The sequence below is a fragment of the Pleurodeles waltl genome, chromosome 3_1, assembly GCF_031143425.1.
Source record: "Pleurodeles waltl isolate 20211129_DDA chromosome 3_1, aPleWal1.hap1.20221129, whole genome shotgun sequence".
Classification (NCBI taxonomy): Eukaryota; Metazoa; Chordata; class Amphibia; order Caudata; family Salamandridae; genus Pleurodeles; species Pleurodeles waltl.
The window spans coordinates 176691734-176713931 of record NC_090440.1 but is presented as its reverse complement, the minus strand read 5'-3'; the positions used below and the strand labels follow the sequence as shown (position 1 = coordinate 176713931).

The following is a 22198-nucleotide window of genomic DNA, read 5'->3' as shown; positions in this document are numbered from 1 at the left end:
AAAGACACATATGGGAAAGACGGAGGAAGGGAAAAACGAAAAATCGTCATAAAAGGAGAAAGTAGAAAGCTGCAAGAGTGATCTGAATGGGCAGGGAGTGGTTTGATGTGGATTGAAGAGGCCTGAGATGGCTTCAGGATTACACCGCCTCAGTATTCCGTGTTCACACATTTAATTGCAACAGCTGCATGTTTAAAAGGAGGGCTTTGGGCACCGGCACCTTTTTATTCACAAATTAAGCACTGGCATTACCGATATTTTAGCAATGCAAATGAAAAACAAGGGGGTGGTTCCTTGTAGGCTTCGATCTCTGAATTCACAGCCATTCCCAAAGATTTGTAGAGGGAATCTTGCAAAAGGCCCAATGCCTCTATGTTTCGTTATGAGATATCTAAATATTTTTCTGTTAAAGACATAAGTTGTCCACACTGCCACAGCCTGAATTAGGGTGACAACTAATGCATAGATGAAAGGTCTTAGGGCCTCATTATGACCCTGGCGGGCGGCGGAGGCCGCCCGCCAGGATCCCGCCCTCCAAATTACCACGCCGCGGTCAAAAGACCGCGGCGGGTATTACGAGTTTTCCCCTGGGCTGGCGGGCGGTTCCAGTAAAACCGCCCGCCAGCCCAGGGGAAAACGACCTTCCCACGAGGATGCCGGCTCGTAATCGAGCCGGCGGAGTGGGAAGGTGCGACGGGTGCAGTGGCACCCGTCGCGTATTTCAGTGTCTGCAAGGCAGACACTGAAATACCTTGCGGGGCCCTCTTACGGGGGGCCCTGCCGTGCCCATGCCATTGGCATGGGCACGTCAGGGGCCCCCAGGGGCCCCGCGACCCCCCCTACCGCCATCCTGTTCATGGCGGCTTTCCCGCCATGAACTGGATGGCGGTAGGGGGGGTCAGAATCCTCATGGCTGCGGAGCGCGCTCCGCAGCCATGGAGGATTCCAAAGAGCAGCGGAAAGTCATCGGGAGACCGCTGACTTTCCGCTTCTGACCGCGGCTGAACCGCCGCGGTCAGAATGCTCATTGGAGCACCGCCAGCCTGTTGGCGGTGCTCCCGTGGTCGGTGGCCCTGGCGGCCACCGGCCGCCAGGGTCAGAATGACCCTCTTAGTTACTGCTCTTTTGGAACATATTTAGTAGCTCCTTTCTCAAGTTCAGAAGATTGGGACACATCTAGAGAATGTTAGTTGTGCTCCACAAACTCTGCAGACATTAATATCTTCTAGCATACTTCCCATGAGCCTGTAATTGCCAGTAAACACATGTCTGAGTGTCTTCAGTAGCCTTGGAGCATACATATGAACGCTACGTAGGAGCTGTGTTCAAACGATGTGCATTACATGATACTGTCTGTTGATCACAGCTTAACACCTCACATCCATTGCGTACTTTCTGTTCTGAGTCCGCCCAGTCCCCCTTTGTAAATAAAAGAGTGGCATACATCTCTCACTTCTCTCCCAGCTCAGGTGGTTTTGAGATGATTGAGGTTCACCCTCATCAGACAACAGCATCATAGGCTCATGCTCTTGAGCTGGACAGGCTGACTGGGCCATTTCCCGTACAGTTTCAGGACTCAATGAGTGTCTTTGTTTCAAATATGATGTGTCCAAAGTGATGGATTGTCCAGGACAATGTGCTGTCACCATGTGTCCTTTGCACGCCGCAATATGTAAAGGATCAGCGGCAAAAGGAATGTCTGTTTTCCATCTGCGTTAATCAATACCAAGTCTACTTTGTCAAAACTGTCTCTTGGGCATGGCAAAGCTGATCTGTGTATGTTTTCATTTTTCTTTTCGGAGTTGCCTTGGTGTCTCGAATCTTGTCAGTATTCATTCATCGATCTAGGGCTCATTGATGTAGTTTTGTTCTGATGACTCCAAATAAGGAAGGTGGACTCTCACTATTTTTGGAGTGAGGAGTTGACCGATAGACCCAGAGGGCTAGACACATGGCTTGGTTCAAGTCATCTCCCTCCATGGGCGCTCACTAAGTAACACTGTTGAGGGTGCCCATGAATCCTTTGACTTCACTTTTGGCTTGTGGTCAGAGAAGCATGCTTTTTTCGTGTTTGACGTTGAGTCGGACATGGAACACTTTGAATTCTTTGCCTTTAAAGGGTGGGCTATTATCTGATTTGAGGCTTTCGTGGCTGCCCCACATTGCAAAGATGTCATCAAGCCATTCTATGACTTAATCATAGGTTGTCAAGGATAGGTCTTCCATTAAAGGGAAACGTGAAGATTCATCTATGACTACCATGAGATGGTAGAAATAAAAGTTAGAACCCCGGCCTACCTTATTCATCAATATTCCAGAAACTTCTCACATGAATACACATCCAACGGCTCAGAGAATATACCTTTTCTTATTCATTCCATTTATTATTCATTACAGAATTATATGATCATTCTCCTTCATATTCAATTTTAGTTCAAAGCTACAATTCTACTCTTGTCAACACAGGTTGCACTGGAAACATGATTACAGTTCTTTAGAAAACCATAACACTCTTATTTTCCATACCCATACACACTACATACTTTTCTTACTTTTCATCCATACATCCAATGATTAAATACATACTTAACATATCATTATAGGTCTTGAGGATATTTCCAGAGAATCTTCTTGCATCCTGATATTTAATACCAAAGACCACAATTACAATAATCGGATGTCATTTCTTCCTTTTTATATTATTTTATTCTATTTTTAGATGTTTTCTCTTTTCTCTTCAACAACTGCAACAAAAATAGGGGGTTATTACAACTTTGGAGGAGGTGTTAATCCATCCCAAAAGTGACGGTAAAGTGACGGATATACCACCAGCCGTATTACGAGTCCATTATATCCTATGGAACTCGTAATACGGCTGGTGGTATATCCGTCACTTTACCGTCACTTTTCAGATGGATTAACACCTCCTCCAAAGTTGTAATAACCCCCATATTGTGTAGTCAACATGCACTTCGGCATTAAAAGCCATTGTCAGGCACACTACATATTATCAAGACCCCAAGAAAAAGTTTTCCAGAACCTGCAGGAACATCCTACTGAGCCACATTTTCTAGATATTCGACATACAACATAAAACATCCTAGTAAGAACACCACTCGCCTAGTCCTCATTCCAACATGCATAAACATTTTGGTGTATGTGACGGCCACTCTACTAAAAATCCATCACCACAGTATTCATTCAATGTGGCCTATGCAGCAATCACAGTGGCTTGTACTTGGGTGTAATACCCACTATCACCAGAACACCATGATACCCTAAAGTGAGTAAGGAATTGAATGTTATAATATACCCGGTTTGCTTTTCCAGGTCTGACAGTCCTCGAGCCTCATAGTATCATGCCTTCTTGAGCAACTGCTAACTCATCCTGTACATTTTTGAACTTTTGAAATTCAACATCCTCCATTATTGCTTGGTAATCTGTTCTTTGATTATGTTCATGTCTTTGTCTGCATTGGTTGCAGCAATGATTTGTTCCACAGAAAGAGCCGCTGGAGTTCACAATAAATTTGAAATATGCTTTAGTTGTCTTGGATGCAGCGGCACTTGTGAAAAGTAATCGGCTGGGTTTTGATCCTTCCTGGCTTGTGTACAATTTCATAGTCATATTCTTGAAATCTTAACCACCACCTCTTTATGCGAGGGGCATCTCAGTCTTCAGGTTCCCAGAAATTGTAAGCAATGCCTGGTGGTCCATGAGAGTAAGCACGTTTCGTATCAGACAGGCTTCGACTGGCATAGGCCACAGTGTGTCTTGAATCATCTGGATAGCCATTGTGTTGAGAAAGGATTGCCCGTAGTCCTACCGGGCTTGCATCAACCGTTATTTCAGTATGCAACTTCAGGTTAAAGTAGGCCATTTCCGCTGCGTTCTCGAAAGCGTGTTTAATGTCTTTGAAAATCTGGTCGAGTTCTGGAGACCACTGGACTGGTACATTTCATTTTGTCGAGTCTTTCAAAGGGGCACTCACTGTAGCAAAATTGCAGGTACTTCTAGAGCAATCACTAGCCATGCTTAAAAAGGATCGTAGCATGGTGATAGCTTAAAGGTGGGAGAGCAAGTGGTTGAAAGTGCTTGCACCTTGCCTGGAGTCATCCCCCTATCAGAGAATATGTGCCCAAAAGATTTGAGTTTGGTCTTGTGAAACTCACACTTTGCAGCATTCAGGGTGAGGCCTGCCTCAGTGAGAAGCTGGCACACTTAGGTCAGGGCTTTATCATGTTCTTTTTGTGTTTGCCCAGACACCAGTATGTCATCACTTTAGATGAAAGCATAGGTAAAAGGCTGAATCACTCGGCAACTAACATCATGAAATATTTCTGCAGCCAAAGACACTCCAAATCTCAGTCTTTTATATCTGAACAGACCAACATGATTTGAAAAGGTAGTAATGTACCTGCATTTCTCCTCTAACAAGTTGATGGAACTCTTTTTTCAGGTCAAGGCGGGAAAATATTTTTGTTCTGTTTAAATGCATGATCATGTCTGTTATATGTGGATAAGGATGTCTCTCTCTATGGCTTTGTTTGCTTTGCACATATCAACACAAATGCTCACTTCTCCTCTAACTATGAGGCGTCGCTGAGCAACAGGGTAAATGTCTTAATTGATATCAAGCTGCTTTTGTTTTCTTGAGTGTTCTCAGACCACGGACCAACGATGGGAATCGGCTCATAATTTACAATTGAACAAATAGGTTGTAGTTTAAGGGATATCAGTCTCGTGTCAGCAACAGTGGCAGAACTCAATAGACAAGCACTCAACGAAGTCCCTTGTAGAATGTGAATGGTGGATTGTACTGATGTCTTTTTGTATTGCACTGTCACTAATAATGATCCTTGGCTTTGCAGTGGTTCAGAGCAGCCCAAGTGTATACCTCTGTGTCTGATGGAGCGAGATGAAGCAAGGCGGATTGGCAGTTGAATTTTTCTACTGGCATGATGTTCATCGACACGCCACTGCCTATGATGAAGGTTACTGGATGATTGCTCACCTTCAAATTGATTTTGGGACAATTTCCAAGTGACATTTGCTGCTCTGTTTGGTGAATTTTCTTTAAATTATGATCCTCTTTACCGATAGCTAACCCCACATTTGCATGCCGTCTTATGGTGGATATCATCAGTGCACATTCATCGTCTTCACTGGAACTTGATAGTGATGTTGAGGAACCTTTGTGCGATGAGCTCGATGATGATTAAATTGTCCTGGTTTCTATTTGTCACAGCTAATGTTGCTTTCATTTTTAGAGGCATGGAGAAAATGCCTCTGGAACATTCTCATGGCCATTATCTCTTGCCGCTGTGACGCATTTGAGTTTTCTTTGGCCTGGCACACAGTTATAAAGTTGATCTCTTTTCCACAACCTTTGCAAACCTGTCCCCTGGCGAGACATTTGCCTTCATGGGAAATGAAAATCTACATCAGAAGCATATTTTTGTTTTCTTTAAAGACGTCAACCTTTGTGTGTCTTGTTTATGCTTGCTTTACACAGCCAATGCTGATTCATGGTGTGCCGGTTGCGCCCATGTAAGCAGCTTGTCGATCGTCCCATTCATCTGCTCTCGCAACCAGCATTTTCTCTAAATTGCGTGTTTATCATAGCATACACCTTCTAAATGATTCTAAAAGGCATCATAAATGATATGGTTTCTTCGTCAGTGAAACTGCAGAAATCGCAATGTTTAATAAGTGCATTGGTTCTTTCAACAAACTCATCCATTGTTTCATTAACCTGCTGTCATGTTTGGTTGAAGATAAGGCATTCGAAGTTGACATCTGGCATTGGATGGAACTTGGCTTCTAGGGCTTCTTTTACCTTCTGGTCCAAATTTGCATCTGTCTATGAGATTTTCTTTACCAGTTTTTTCACTCCGGCACCTGCAAGGTTTTAAAAATATTTCATGACCTTCTTGTCATCATCTTCCTCTAGTGCATCTCTGAAGTCATCAAATGTTTCAATCCACGCAGCCCAACGGACAACAATGTTTTGCTTCTTAGCAGTGCCGAAATGCGGTAGTGGGTTCACAGCTGTATTATGTTTTGTCCTCCCTTCTGTTGCAACTGAGAGCATGTGGTGTTCAGATAGCTTTCGTCATGCAGAGTGGCACGGGCAACTTCTGCAAGAAGAAGTAACGGAAGCAGTGGGCACTGCTGTGCTGAGTGCTTCAATCGTCCTTGTTGGTCAGTAAATGTTCTGTCTTTCATACCTTGCTGATGGGATAGTTATTTCTTGCTTCATCTGAATAATTGTTCTGTACTTAATGCATGAAGCAGAGTTTCTCTATCAGCCACCTTATTTGCAGTTCTGCAGGTCATTTTTAAAGTGTGCCCCTTTGCAGGGTCTTCTATCTTTTCAACTGACGTGTACGGGTTGGAGCAGAGCTTTGACTCCACATGTGCTAGTCACAGACCACTCTATATCACTTCAGGACACACATGGAATGCATGAGTAGTTTGCCATATTGTTGCAAACTCTCAGGGAATGCAGTCTTGTATTCTCAGACACATATCCCCTACTTGTCGCCCGTTGTAGCATTTTCCCCAGTCAAGGATCATAACTATGAAAGAGGCCACGCGGGAGATTCGTTCAAATGCTACTATTTTCATCAGCATACACTAATGTACTGTGCATTGCACCATACTTTCTGTTAACCACACCTCAGTACTTCCCATCCATTGCATACTTCCTGTTCAGATTCAGCCGAGAACCCACAAGGATCTTAGTGCGCTTACCTTCAAGATGCTACAATGTTCACTGCCCAAGCTCGCAAATATCCTCACCAGTGGTCATGGATTAAATTATCAAACAGTTAGCTTTGTACTTGCATAGCATAGTAAGTGTTCTATATACTTATATACCTTTTGACTTTCAGTTTGTCTGAAGATTATAAGTGATCACGATGCAACTATTCTTTAGCATTTTTTCACTCTTGACATTAGCCACCTGTTGGAATTGGCCCTTTTTGCAGGTTCATCCCAAAACATTTTGCCTTTACCCTCCTATTTTCTGAACCCGTTTTTCTTGGCTTTTGGGACTCTGCGCACTTTACCACCACCAACCAATGCTAAAGTTCTTGTGCTCTATCCTCTAAACATGGTACAATTGGATTACGTGCAATTGACACATTTAATTTACTTGTAAGTCCCTAATAAAGTGGGACTACGTGTGCCTAGGTCCTGTAAATGAAATTCTACTAGTGGCCTTCCAACACTGATTGTGCAACGAACTTAAGTAGCCCTTTAAACATGTCTTAGACCTACCACTGCAGTCTGTGTGCAGTTTCAAACTGCCATTTCGAGCTGGCAAAATAAACTTTTGCCAGGCCTAACCCTTCCTTTCTCATACATATAAGTCACCCCTATGAAGAGCTCAGAAGACAGGGTGCAGTGTATTTAAAGAGTAGGACATGCACATTTAAATTTCACAAGTTCTGGTAGTGAAAAACTCATTTTTCACTACTGCAAGACCTACAGCTCCCAAAGAATAACATTTGAGTTAACATATTTAATTTTATAAGCTATAATTTCTAATTGGGAGTAGGAAGTCAAGTTGAGTTTAGTGCCTAAAGAATTGTAATTAAAAGCCCTCTTTAATGATTAATCACAATTTTGAAAATGGCACTTTTAGAAAGTTGGCATTTTCCTGTCCTAACCATTAGGTGCCTGTAGCCTGCATCACATGGCTAGGAGTACCTAGCTTTTGGTCTTTGTGCTGCTCCGGGTCAGTGAGACAAAGGGAAACAAGGTGTTGGCAAGATGGGCCACTCTGAGTTAATGAGGGGGAGGGGCTCTCACCTACAGCACTTGAACATCACAAAGGCTGTGCCTGAGCACTGTCACAAAGGGTTTGACACTGTTCTATTGTGACCCTAGACAAAATGGGGGAAGGACAGGGAAGAAGGGGATGCCTGACACCTGAGGGGGTGGGCACCCCTGATAGCTTCCTCCACTTCAAAGTGGGCATGATGTATAAATGTTGGACCCTTAGACCCAACTCTTCAGTACTCTTCTGGACCTGTGGACTCTCCCAGGAAGAAAGACTGCTGTGCTGCTAAAAGGACTGCTCATGCCACTCTGTTGACTGCTACTCTGAAGATCTGGTGCCCTGCTGTGCTGACCTGCTGCCTGCTGCCCTCTTGCCTGGGTGAGAAGGACTGGACCTGCATCTATTGAACCCAGGACCCCAGAGCGACTGCAAGGGCTAGTCGGCTGGCCTCCGGACTAGATTCTCAGGGACAGAATGATCCAACAGGCTTGATTCCAGCATCTTGACTCTGACATCTGTAAGTCCTAGCCAGCCAAGTGGTACAACTCTAGTCCTGGACCCATGGAAGTGGGCCTGAAGGTGCTCTGCCTGCCCATCCGTGGATACAGCAGAGCTGGCAGATTTCTTCTGCTGTGCAGCGCAACCCTGAGATAAACCAATGCATTGCCTCTGCTGCATGGACTTTCCAGATGCTAGGACTGAAATATGTATCACAGCCTTCAGCCCTATCAAACCACCGCCTTGTGACGCATCCCTAACTTAGGCCCCCACTTTGCAAGCCTCTTGCAATGTCAGCCTCAATGATGATGCATGACTCCGTATCACAAGCCCACAGCTTCCTGGAACTGACACTATCTGACCAGGACATTGCATTGCCTTGGTTGCATAACGCATCCTCGACGTGGGAATCAACAACTTTTTGCAACCAGGCTTTACAGTACTTTTGTTCAGTGGGCCTAGCTGGGTCCCTGTAGCCAGCCTGTGCTTCACCATCACTGGCCTGACCTTATCACTTTGTCCTGGTCTAGCGCTACTAGATATCCATAGTTGGCGCTTTGTTCTTTTTGGCGCTATAGTCACTGAAATCTTTAAATTTGCATATCTCTAGTTCTAGTGACTGGGTTTTTGTTGTTTTGGTCTTGATTTATTTACTAAAATGTACTCTATTTTTCTAAAATTGTTTGGAAATTTTATTGTGTTGTCTGTTCACTTTATAATTGTTTGAAGTGCTGCATAAATATCTTACACAATGCCTCTAAGTTAAGCCTGACGGCTCTATGCCAGTCTACCAAAGGGTTGAGCACAGGTTGGGGTATGCCTGTGTCTCACCTGACAAGAAGGCTGGTTCCTGCTTGATTAGGGGTTCACCCCCTTCAACCAGTAACCCAATTTCTTACACCACCCTAATGTGGGATCAGCCTAGACCCCAAAGAGATTATAACCTTCATTAGAACATTGGAATGTTGGGAGCACTGTTGAAAACAGGGGAGTGCTCCAGGTTTCTAATGGCCGGTAGAAGCCCGGATTTCCAATATTCCAAAGTTGTGTTCATAGCTGTTGCTGTGAACAAGGGCCTCACGGAGCCCGAGGGGATTGAAATCCACTTGGGCTCAGTGAGGCCTTTGTTTTATTTATTAGAACATTCTACCATCTACTGACGGAATGTTCTACTAGCCTTATAGCCCTCTGTAGCTGGGCTATACTGGCATTAAAGTCCCGCTCTCTTAATGCTGGAGCAGGCCTTTAATGGCTGGTATAGCCCACTAGGGAGGGTCATAAGGCTATATTTCAGCACGTTACATAGCAGAGAATTAATCTAGATCAATGTTTTTGGCCAATTTACTTTTGGCAAGGCCTTAGGTGATAGGCCAATAAAAGGTTATCTGTCTAATTTGCTGAACACTGCAAATTCCAAGAGCTGTTGTGCCTGCAAAGTCAGTTCCTACTCTGCAGACATTATGAAAAACCCCTTACTCTTGATATCACATATTGTGGTATTTGTTTATCTTTTAACAAGTATTTGCATTGCAGTGCAAAAGGTGGATAGTAGTATCTCTGTATGATCTTCATGCAGGTACTTCTGCATGTCATCCAGAAATTAAAGCTACTCAGTTGTAGTGCTACAACTTTAACGTTTCATCTCATTATTTAAAGAAGGCCTGCTCAATTTAATATTGGGGTTAATAAATGTAATCTTCAGCTATAGATTTCTACTTGCATGGTCACAGACTTGTAAACATAGACCCTCATTATGACATTGGCGGTAAGTGCTGCCTACCACCATTCTGACTGCCGCCAACATACCGCGGCGGTATACCGCTACTGGTATTATGACCCACAAATAGAAATCCGGCACTATAGAGACACACATAAGTCCGCCAGCCCAAAGGTCAGTGATAAACTGGCAGTAACAAAACCCACACCGTTACGCCAACAGAAATATGCCCACAGCATCATGACCCATGAATCACCGCAGCGGACATTCAACGGCGGTAAACCATTGGCGGTACAGATCGCCACACTCAAAATACACACACACATACAAAAATACACCACATTGGACAATTCAAACTACACAAACCTGACACACATAAACACACCACACCCACACCAAAATAATACACACATACACACTACCCACAACTCTTTACGACCCAAAGAATTTGGCAAGTGAGAGAGAGACAAGCCAGGAGCACCCACTGAATCTGAGCCACAAACCATCACCCATACACCATCCACTCATCTCACAGCACACACCCCAAACACCCTCATACACACCACACACACTACACCCAGGGCACCACAAAGACACCCCAGATTCACTGAGGAGGAGCTAAGGGTCATGGTGGAGGAAATCATCCGGGTAGAGCCGCAACTGTTTGGATCACAGGTGCAGCAGACATCCATAGCAAGGAAGATGGAGCTATGGCGGAGAATCGTGGACAGGGTCAATGCCGTGGGACAGCACCCCAGAACAAGGGATGACATCAGGAAGAGGTGGAACGACCTACGGGGGAAGTTGCGTTCTGTGGTTGCAAGACACCAGGTAGCTGTACAGAGGACTCCCACCTCCTCCCCCACAACTAATAACATTGGAGGAGCAAGTCTTGGTGATCATACATCCTGAGGGCCTGGCAGGAGTAGCAGGAGGACTGGACTCTGGTAAGTCAAATCTTTACTACTTGATCCCCCCCTACCTGCATGCCATCACAAACTCCTACCCCTGCCCTCACCCCATCACTCCACCACCTCACATATACCTCACCATCACAACCCAACCATCCCAATACCAAGCCATGCATACAACACCAATGCATGGACCCCCATCACAGACCTGCATGGACACCCATCACCACAGCATGCACACTAGTGACAATCACTTAGCCAACCAAATCACAACTCACACAATCCAAAGGTGCCTTGGTAATAACAACCATAGAGGGAAACATACCCATGCAAAAAATGTCACACGCAGAAACAATAACACTGCATTTACATCCCCACTGGACCCCCACACCACTTCACTGGAGAGGAGGTGCCAGCAACACCTAGTCCCCCCCCAAGAAGAGGTCCACAGTGACGACAGCAGCTCTGCATGCCTTGATCATGATGGCCAACCTGGCGCATCAGGGACCTCTGGACAGTCGGTGAACCAGCCACATTCCCAAACCACCATAGAGCCTCCTCCCTCAGGAAACACCAGCACAGCACCCTCCCAGCGGGCCCATAACTCTGTCCCCATGACACGTCAATCAGCATTGTGTCCACCACTACAGGGAACCCAGGCAACCCCACAAACACAGGACAATCAGGGACCTGGGGTCAGTGGGCACACGTTTCATGGGATAGAGGCACAGGACCACAGGGAAGCTGGGAGGACTGCTGTGCGACCGGGGGAGGACAGGCCAAGGGAACCAACCCTCCACGAGGCACTCACTAACATCATGGGAGCATACCACCATTCCCAGGAGACCATGGGCCAGATACTGGCCAAGCTGCAGGAGGGACAGTGCCTGGGGATCAGGGAGGACCTGAGGGACATCCACACCACCCTGGTCACCATTGCAGGGGTGCTGAAAAACATGGCCAACACCATGAGGGAGGCAGTAGCACACCAACGGGCCCCTGACACTAGCCACCGATGAACAGCCCTCCACCTCCGCTGCTGCTAGTGGACAGAAGGCCCCGCCACAGGAACAACAGGCCACCAGCACCCCACTCCCTGCAGAAGGAAAACCACCATGCAAAAGGTCCCTGTGATCCAGGCAGAAGCCAGAGAACATTGCCAAGAACCCCGCCAGAAAATAAGACTCTCCTGATTGTCACCCTCGTGTCCCACTCGGTCACCCTGTCCACCTTTAACTGCCATTGCTCCACTTCCTATGCCCCCTTGGACAATGCACCTGTGATAGCAATAGACTGGACTCTATCCTGGACATGTCTCCACCATCAACCCAGCCCACTGCAATACCCCCTACACATATTATCACAGAAATAAACACCCTTGGAACAAATACAAGTATGGAGTCTGTCAAATGAATTAAATATGTATTACTTAAACGAGCTGTAAACATTGCAATTTAAATGTACAGTTATATTTACATAGGTATGACTTGTAGTGGGCAGCAGTAAACACACAAGGAGCCAAAGTGGGGCACAGATATCTGAAAATAGAGGTGCCAAAGGGTACAATAAGTGGACATAGAAATAGGGAAATCAGGCTGCCATGTACAATGGCCAACACAAAACTACAATGGAAGGTGAAGTTACAGTGTCTTACCTGTGTGTCACTGGAAGTACTGTTGAATGATTGTATCTCTGTTGTCCATATCCTCTTCCTCTGCCTCCTCTTCGTCACTGTCCACAGGCTCCACCGCCTCCACACAACCATCCCCAGGCTCATTCTCCTACAGAAAAGGCACCTGGCGTCTCAAGGCCAGGTTGTGCAACATGCAATATGCAACGATGATTTGGCACACCTTCTTGGGTGAGTAGTACAGGGATCCACCTGTCAGATGGAGGCATTGGAATCTGGCCTTCAGGAGGCTTAAGGTGCGCTCAATGATCCTCCTTGTTGGCCCATGCGCCTCATTGTAACGTTCCTCTGCCCTTGTCCTGGCATTCCTCACTGGGGTCAGTAGCCATGAGAGGTTGGGTAACCAGAGTCACCTGTAAATATCGTGGGATACGTGTTAGCCACACACTCCCCCTTAGGGACAACCCCACACCCATATACCTACATCAACTGGGTGGGGACCATGGGCTCACCTATTAGCCACACCCGGTGCCTCTTGAGTTGAGACATCACATATGAGATGCTGCTATTCCTCAAGATAAAGGCATCAAGCACAGAGCCAGGAGATGTACTGGTCCGCCAAACACACCATCTGTACATTCAGAGAGTGAAAGCTCTTTCGATTTCTGAACACATGTTCATTTCTCCGGGGGGGGGACAAAGGCAATATGTGTACCATCAATTGCACCAATGATGTTGGGGATATGTCCCAGTGCATAGAGGTCAGCCTTCACTGTGGCCAAATCATCCACCTGGGGGAATACGATGTAGCTGCGCATATGTTTCAGCAGAGCAGACAACACACTGGTCAGCACGTTTGAGAACATAGGCTGTGACATCCCTGATGCCATGGCCACTGTCACTTGGAAGGAACCACTTGCCCAGAAATGGAGCACTGACAGGACCTGCACTAGAGGTGGGATACCTGTGGGGTGGCGGATAGCTGAAATCGGGTCTGGCTCCAATTGGGCACACAGCTCTTGGATTGTGGCCCTATCAAGTCTGTAGGTTAGGATAATGTCCCTGTCCTCCATTGTCGCCAGGTCCACCAGGGGTCTGTACACAGGGGGATGTCTCCATCTCCTATTCATCCTCAGTGGTTGAACTCTAGGTTGAAAAACAGTGAGCAGAAGGTCAGAATCAAACATATAATCCGATTAATATGCCATTTTTGTTTTACAGAAACAGTATGTGAACTTGTAAGTCAGTTGATTTGCCTATGTCTGCTGTGATGCAGTTAGATGCCATGTCCTGTTCCCCCTTGAAATGTTGGCTGCCTGACCTATGAGGAGGGACAAGTGGAAATGAGGTAATTACGATGGCGTTGTGCGCTGTTGCGGTCGGCGCTCGATGACCGCCATGCAACACCGCATTGGTTATCATTGGGGCCTACGGGTTCCAGGAGCCAATGGCGATGTATGCCGGTGATGACGGTACGCACCGCCGCGGACGTGACCACCATTTTCTATCTGTACACTCACTTGCTACTTGACCTTCAACAGGAGAGGACCTACACTGCAAGTGCTGCTGTGACCTGCCTGTGTCTGGAAGCGACCATGGCTTGAGTGTCTGGGGAAAGGGCCTCTGCCTTCACTTCTGAGGAGTTGGAGAGACTGGTGGATGGGGTCCTACACCAGTACCCTTTACTTTACGGTCCTCCAGACCAACAGGTGAGTACACTGTGAGCACGATGCATGGGGCATGAATGCATGGAGTACTGTGTGTGTAAGCCATGTTGGGGGGGGGGGTGAGGGGTCCTGGGCAGAGTGCTGCATGTATGGTGGTCAATGTCTGTGCATAAAGGACTGGGAGGGATATGGTGAGCCATGAGTATGACAGTCCAGACTGGATGACTTATACCTTTTGTGCTGTATTTTTCCTTCAGGTCAGCGCCCATCAGAAAAAGGGTATTTGGCGTGCCATCACCAAGGAGGTGCAGACCCTGGGGGTCTTTGACACTGCCCACTGCTGCAAACGGTGGGAGGACCTGTGCTGCTGGGCAAGGAAGACGGCGGAGGCCAGCTGGGGCTGGCCTCCCAACGAGGAAGGGGTGCCTGTCGTACCCTGACCCGCCTGATGTTCTGCATCCTGGCGGTGGCCTATCCGGAGTTGGATGGACGCTTGAAGGCATCACAGCAGCCACAAGGGGGGGGAGTACAGATTCATATTCTTGACTTTGCGCGCATTAAGGTGTTACATGGGTGGGGGATGTGGGCTGTGTGTGCCCCTAGGCCAGGGCGAACATGACAGGGAAGGTTCCATGAAGGGCAAGCTCAGATGCACTCCAACCACAATAATGTTGGTGGGCATTTACTACTGGGCAGGGTCCTGTGGATTTCAGGTGTGCAGCTAATGGCATTAGGCATTGCACCCCATGGCCTGGTGACTAGCATTGTAATTGGTAGTGCATGGCCTAGTGCATAGGGCTGTTCCCTGTGAGTTGTGTACGCCAAAGGTAGTGTTGTTGCTGGCATTGACCAAGTGTATCCTCTGTCTCCCCCCCCTTTTTGTTTTGTCACACTGTTCTTGTGTGCATTAGCATAATCTGGCGGAGTAGCAGAGGCACCAGTGATGGAGGGAGCTGCATCCCACATGGGTCTGGAGACCGAATACACTGACGGTGAGGGCACAAGTGGGACAGAGGGCGAGGGGAGCACCACGACGGAGACAGGAGGGGACAGTACCAACAGTGACTCCTCCTCCGATGGAAGCTCCCTGGTGGTGAAGGAAACCTCTGTGGCCACCACAGCTACAGGTACAGCCGTCACCCCCGTACCAGCACCGCCCTCCCAGCAGCCCCTCAGCGTGTTTCCCATGCTCGCTCAGCCAGGAGGGTGGGCATCTCCTTCGCCCCAGGCACCTCAGGCCCTGCCCCAGTCAGCCCTGCTGCCCTCAGTGAGGATGCTATTGACCTCCTGAGATCCCTCTCTGTTGGGCAGCCAACCATACTGAATGCCATCCAGGGTCTAGCAGGGCATTTGCAACAAACAAATGCATACCCGGAAGGCATTCACTCTGGCGTGGCGGCCAAACAGAGAGCATTCCAGGCTCTGGCCTCTCCCTGATGGCAGCATTGTCCCTGTCTCCAGCCTCCCCCCTCCAGTCTACCCAGTCCCAATCCCCTCAACTCCAGCCTATCCCAAGCACACCTTCAGACCAGCATTCACCCAAATCAACACACAGAAGTGGCTCAGGCAAACACAGGCACCTCACTTCATCCCACAGGCACTCACACAAGCACCATCCAGATGCAGACACACCAACATCCACTGCCTCCAGTGTCCCCCTCCTCCTCCTCGTCCACCTCCCTCCCTCCCAGTAGCGTCTCCACTCACACCTGCATGCACTACATCCTCATCCACTACCGCCATCACCAGCACACCTATCACTACATGCCCCTCACTGGCAGTCACCACCCCCACATCCATGCACATGTCCTGTATGTCCTCTCCCACTGTTTCTGTGACCCCTCCTCCCAAAGTACACAAATGCAAGCACACAGACACCCAACAGCCATCAACCTCACAACAGCATCCAGCCCATGCACCTGCACCCAAACACAGCAGACTGACACATCCTACAACCACTCCTTCTTCCTCCACTCCCAAACCTTCACCCTCTTCCCGCCCTAGTGTCCCTAAGAATCTTTTCCTCAACCATTGACCTATTCCCTACCCCTCCCCCCGTCCTTCACTTCGGGCCAGGGTGGCCAGAACCCAGCCAAGCACCTCAGCCACCCCAGTCCACGGCCACTGTGGTTTCTGCAGCTACTGCAGGTGTGAGAGGCTCCAAGGAGGCACCTGTCAGCACAGCCAGTGTGCCAGCACCACCTGCTAGGGCCAAGAAGGGGCCGCCACCTAGCAGGGGCAAGAAGGGGACACCAGCCAGCAAGGGGAAGGAGGCACCTCCAGCCAGCAAGGGGAAGGAGGCGCCAGCAGCCAGCAAGGGGATGGAGGCACCAGCAGCCAGCAAGGGCAAGACAAAAACACCAGCTGGCAGAAGCAAGGTGGCACCACCATCTGCCAAGGGCAGGAAGGGGCAGACAACACCAGCCATGGCACTTCAGCCATCCGAGGCTACAGGGGAAGGGCTGGAGCCTCCCCCCACCACTGACAGCACTGCCACCTGCACCGCAGACAGCACCGCCACCTGCACTGCGGCCATCAGTACAAGCTGCCAGCAGCCCCAGTGGGCAGCCGTCTGAGGCTGCAGGGGAAGTGCTGGAGCCTCCCCCCACCACTGACAGCACCGACACCAGCACCCCTACCTGCACCTCGGCCAGCACCACCACCTGCACCGTGGCCAGCAGCACCACTGCGAGCAGCAGCCCCAGTGGGCAGCCATCCGAGGCTGCAGGGGAAGGGCTGGAGCCTCCCTCCACCACTGACAGCACCGCCACCTGCAGCGCAAATGCCATCCACTGAGCAGCCGTCAACGCCAGCGAGCAGTGTGTAGTTGTGCCTACATGGGCTGCAGTGTGTCCTGGCCCCTGCAACACCTGTCGGTGTGACACCCACGTGAGAGACTGTGACCTTGCCCCATCCAGGATGAAGCACACTGGGCACAAAGCCCCCTCTAGAACCAGTGGAAGAAGTCATCCACTCACCCCCTCCTTGGGAGGATGAAGCACACTGGGCACAAAGCCCCCTCCAGAACCAGTGGAAGAAGGTATCCATTCGAGAGACTGTGGCTTTGCACTCTCCAGGACCAAGCAGTGGGCAAACCACCCACTAGAAAGACTGTGGCTTTGCACACCCCAGGACCAAGCAGTGGGCAAACCACCTACTTGAGAGACTGTGGCTTTGCACTCCCCAGGACCAAGCAGTGGGCAAACCACCCACTTGAAAGACTGTGGCTTTGCACTCCCCAGGACCAAGCAATGGGCATGGAGCTCCCTCCAGGAGCAGTGGCGTTGTACCCTCTTCCGGCTGAGGTGTCCCCCCATTCCCTGTCCCCCTGATGTGCCTGTGTGTTTTCGACCTGATGCCCCTGTAGTGTTCTCTCCGTTTTGAGGCAGGAGATAAGTGTGGCCTTGGCCTATGTGTTATGGCCCCGTGGGCCACGGACATTTTGGAGTGGGCAAGGTCCCTCCTTTTGTATATATTGTACATACTGTTTATTGATTTAAGGACGTATTTCTCAAAAACTGTACTATTACACTCATTTTACTCCATTCCTTTTGTTCTTGCGTTATTCCTGAGGGTTACTGGTTGTATATGTAATGTTGCTGCATATGTTTGTGTGTATGGTGTTGGGGGTGAGGGTGGGTGTGGGGGTGTTGCATGTTGCGTGTGTTTGTCACTCTCTTTTTCCTCCCCCCTCCCTTGTGTACTAGGTGCAGTACTCACCCTGGTCGTCTTTGCCGGCGTTCGTGTTTCCGGTGTAGGAGTAGGTACACCAACATTGGAAAAATGTGCAGTTCGGGCTCCATGGCGTTGTGGTTCTTCCTTGAGTGTCGAGAGGTGAGTTGTTTCCCTTTAGTGTACTGTTTCTGCTGTGCTTTTGTTGGCGTTGGTACCTTCCTGGAAATGGTGGCAGATAGGTGTGTCATATTACTGTGGGCGGTACATTGTCTTCTGCCTGGCTGTTGGCAGTTACCGCCACGGTGTTAGCTGCTACCGCCATGGCAGTCGGTGTGTTAAAGTGGCTGTCTGTGTTGGCGATTTCCTACGTGGTCATGATTCCATTTTTTTTACCGTCAGCCTGTTGGCGGTATTACCGCTGCTTTATCACCGACCGCCAGGGTTGTAATGAGAGCCATAGTCTTCTCTCCGGACCCAGCTCCAAAACATAATAAAAAAACATCTGGCCCATGAGATATGAATGCTAGTCTCTAATTAGGAGGGCAACACTACTTAACAATTTGGACCTGCTTACATTTTGGTGTAGCACTGCAAACACCACAAAACCTTTGTATTGGTGTGGATTCTTCAGCAGGATTGTGGATTATGCATCATATCTCACAATGTCTGCAAAGTCCTACTCTCTGAGGTGAGCTGCCCTTCAGTATGCACATTTTCGCTTGCTAGGAAGGATATTGATGAAACTGAAGAGAAACATTATAAACATACTGCCTTCAATCTTGAGGTGGACTCCAGTAGGATCAGAAAACCCTGTGTCTATTAAGTATGTAAAAGGGATTGTTGCTAATCATTTGGGAGTTCTCGCAGGTCACCACACAGATATCCCAATATCAGAAGAAGGCTTGGTTGCTCCTTAACTTTGCATCGGCACCCGGACCTGCAGAGGGAGACTGGGCACTATGCAATGCTGAGAGCCTTCTGAGTCATACTGGCTTAGAATCGCCAAGCCTTCACTTATGCACCCAAGCATAAGAGCTAACAATATATGCCAGATTTCTCTCATTTTCCCAAGTTTTAAGAACATGTTTTTAAACAAATTGAAAAACACTCATGTAAAGCTCGATGGAACACAGTCTGTACTCAGTTGATGTGCATTAGTACTTGAAGGAGCTGAAGGTTAAAACATTGGTTTTGCAGGAGCTCGGACGCCACCAGACCATCGTCCACACACCCAACCACCTTGCTCCATTTCTTAATATCTTGGACTCTCCCTTTTCCATCACCTTCCTAACAAAATTGCTATCACCATCCTCTTTCACCTTCATACCATTTCTCTCCAGCTACTTGTTCACATCCTTCACTGTCAGACCTCTGACAACTCCTTTCCCTTGCCTGCAGTCTTTCCATTGGTACCATGAAAATTAGCAAGGGAAGAATTCCATGTGATCCTGCTTTACAAAGGGAATTCCTCGCAGAAATGAGGCCAAGCATGCATTGTGTTTTATGTCCCCTTACTGCATGGATACAAATGCAAAAGGCTCAAAGGTCCTAAAAGTTAAGGCAAGGCTTGCACCAAACACATTTTATCACCATATTGTGAAAGTAGGATTCTGGAGGTGTTAATGTGTAACTAAAACATTTGTGCACATCTATTATGTAGCATTTTGATTCAGTGATTATGGGCCTGATTCTAACTTTGGAGGACGGTGTTAAACCGTCCCAAAAGTGGCGGATATACCACCTACCGTATTACGAGTTCCATAGGATATAATGGACTCGTAATACGGTAGGTGGTATATCCGCCACTTTTGGGACGGTTTAACACCGTCCTCCAAAGTTAGAATCAGGCCCTATGTTTTTTATGCTGCATTATTGCAATATGATTCTGTTGTGTTGTATTAAGACTGTTTGGCTGCGTTCTGAATTTTTGTGCTGTGTCCTCTTAGGTTTTAATTATGTTGACTTGTGTATTTCATAATTTTCAGTTGTATACTTTAGATATTTCAGGAAATGCTGCTGTTTCCAGCAAGATGCAGGATGGGCCATGAAAGTTCCTGTGACAATTGCCTAAGGTGGTAAAAAAGTACTGCTCTAGCTCTTCCCGTAGTTAAGACACTAGTATGTTAATAACTGCTGCAGAAACTGTGGGCCTGATTTAGAACTCGGTGAACAGGTTACTCCGTGACAATGATGACAGATATCCCATTCACCAAAATTTAAATCCCATTAAAGATAACGGGATTTAAATTTCAGTGGATGGGATATCTGAACAAAAGAACAAAATGAAAGCCAGTAATGACATGCATGATGCACAGTTAACGGTAGGCTCTTATACTAATGTATGGTTCGTTCTTGTTATTTTTGTGGTCCTTTGTTTTAGTGAGGCCTACCATACCAATTGAAGGCATGCATGCAATTTAAAATGAGCTCTCACTCAGGACACATTGTTATGTTATGAGAATTTGTAGAGCACACTATCACACGGAAGGGTATTCTGGCACATCAGTCTCTTGGTAGTCTTCAAACGCTACCTGCTGTGAATCTCGAGAAATACCTGATGACGTGAAATAGTATTCCCATTTACAAGGTTAATGAGGATTACCTCTAACAAGTCATGATAGTCTCTAGAAGTGAATTTGATAGATATTGTGGATATTGAGAGATAATTAGATTCGTATTTAATCTTTAATAATCTACTGTGGATGTTCCTTTTATTGGTGCTATCACATTTACAAATATCTGCAATTATTTCAAACAGATTTCATCAAAATGCCTGCGGTAGCAGAAATGACACACACAAACTTTGACCCTCAATGACGTCACGGGAAGAATCAATGTCCTGACCTTCAGAACTCAGCAACCTCCTATTTGTAACTGGGCATCTGTGGTGATGGTTAGAAGCGTAAACCACTGCTTTCATTTACCTTGAGACCTAGGGAAGCAAGGGCACATCAAGGCCTGCCTATCCTTACTGAACATCCACGCTCTTTCAAAAATACCTTCAAATGACTTTCAACTCTTTGTTCAGAACTAGTACCTAAACTCTCCATCTCTGCGCCTGCCAGCTACTGGCCGACTGGTCTTAGCTGACAAACATTTAAAAAATGCAGTGACCTCAAATGTCTTAACCGCGGCCACATTCACAAACACTGATCATCCAGAGGTTTGCTTTTTGCTCAATATCCCCTGTAAAAACTACAACCACCTTTCTCTCCCTGCCTGAGGGTGAGATCAGTACTCTTACCTTATGCATTAAAACATCACCCTACCCAACCACTACTGCCACCGATCTTATGAAAGATGCATAGTCCCGATGCATTTAACACAATGGACTGATTTAGCACCACAAGCACACAAAGCATTAAGCTTTAATCTAAAATGTGACAGAAAATGCGACAACCATGTAGCCTCTGAAATGCACAATGTAAAACTAGGAATCCATGCATCAATCCCGGATTCCCCATTGTGTCATCCTGGGCAAATACCTTTTTTACATTGCCTCCTTTTTTCTGCATTATCTCATGAGAGCACCTTGAAATACATCAGTTTGGGGTATGGGGTGCACAAAAGCCAAATACTATAATGTTTCTACATCATAGTAACTCCTTAGGGCATGTATGGGGAGCAAAGGCCACTGACTTTCTCTTGGTTCACTAATAGCATCCCTGTGAGGGCAATGATGATGACGGCAACAATACTTCTATGTTTATGTTTAGAATCTGTCACTTCTAACATTTGCCACTCAATGCAATAGTCTAATTTAATATCACATTATAAATATACCGTTTTGACTTTTGATTAATCTGTATTATTTATTTATTGGCCTCTGAACCAAGCAACAGCAGACGCAGAACCCCTCATCCTTCCACCCCCAAAGGCCATGAAAGTCATCGCTGCTCATGGTGACCCCGCAGGAGACAGGACCGACCCAAAGCAAAAGCAATTGGTTTTGAAGTTCACTTTAAATATATTTGATTTGCATTGTTTATTTTTAAAGCGTCGAAGTGCTTCAACCAGAAAATGCAGTTGTTCCATATCCATCAGTAGAACCTGCCCCCTCCAATAGTGAAATCGGCCACTACCCTTCCAGCCCACCATAATAACGCCCAATGGTCAGTGGCGCCAGTCTGGGCCTGAATACAAAATTCTGATTTTAAAATATAATTTTCAGACTATTTAAGATATGGGCCTAATTTCTGGGATGGAAACGCTTGTTATTACTTTGAGTCCATGGTTATTAGGTAATTGTTTATTCCCCACTGCTGATGCTTAACAAACATTCAGAAGCAAGACATAAGCAACAAAAATGC

General features: G+C 47.2%; 1 protein-coding gene across 1 annotated transcript in view; it reads right to left on the bottom strand.

Moving 5' to 3' along the window:
• Positions 1–22198, bottom strand: part of LOC138283896 (proprotein convertase subtilisin/kexin type 5-like) — a 570601-nt gene that overhangs the window by 312364 nt on the left and 236039 nt on the right. The window lies entirely within an intron of this gene.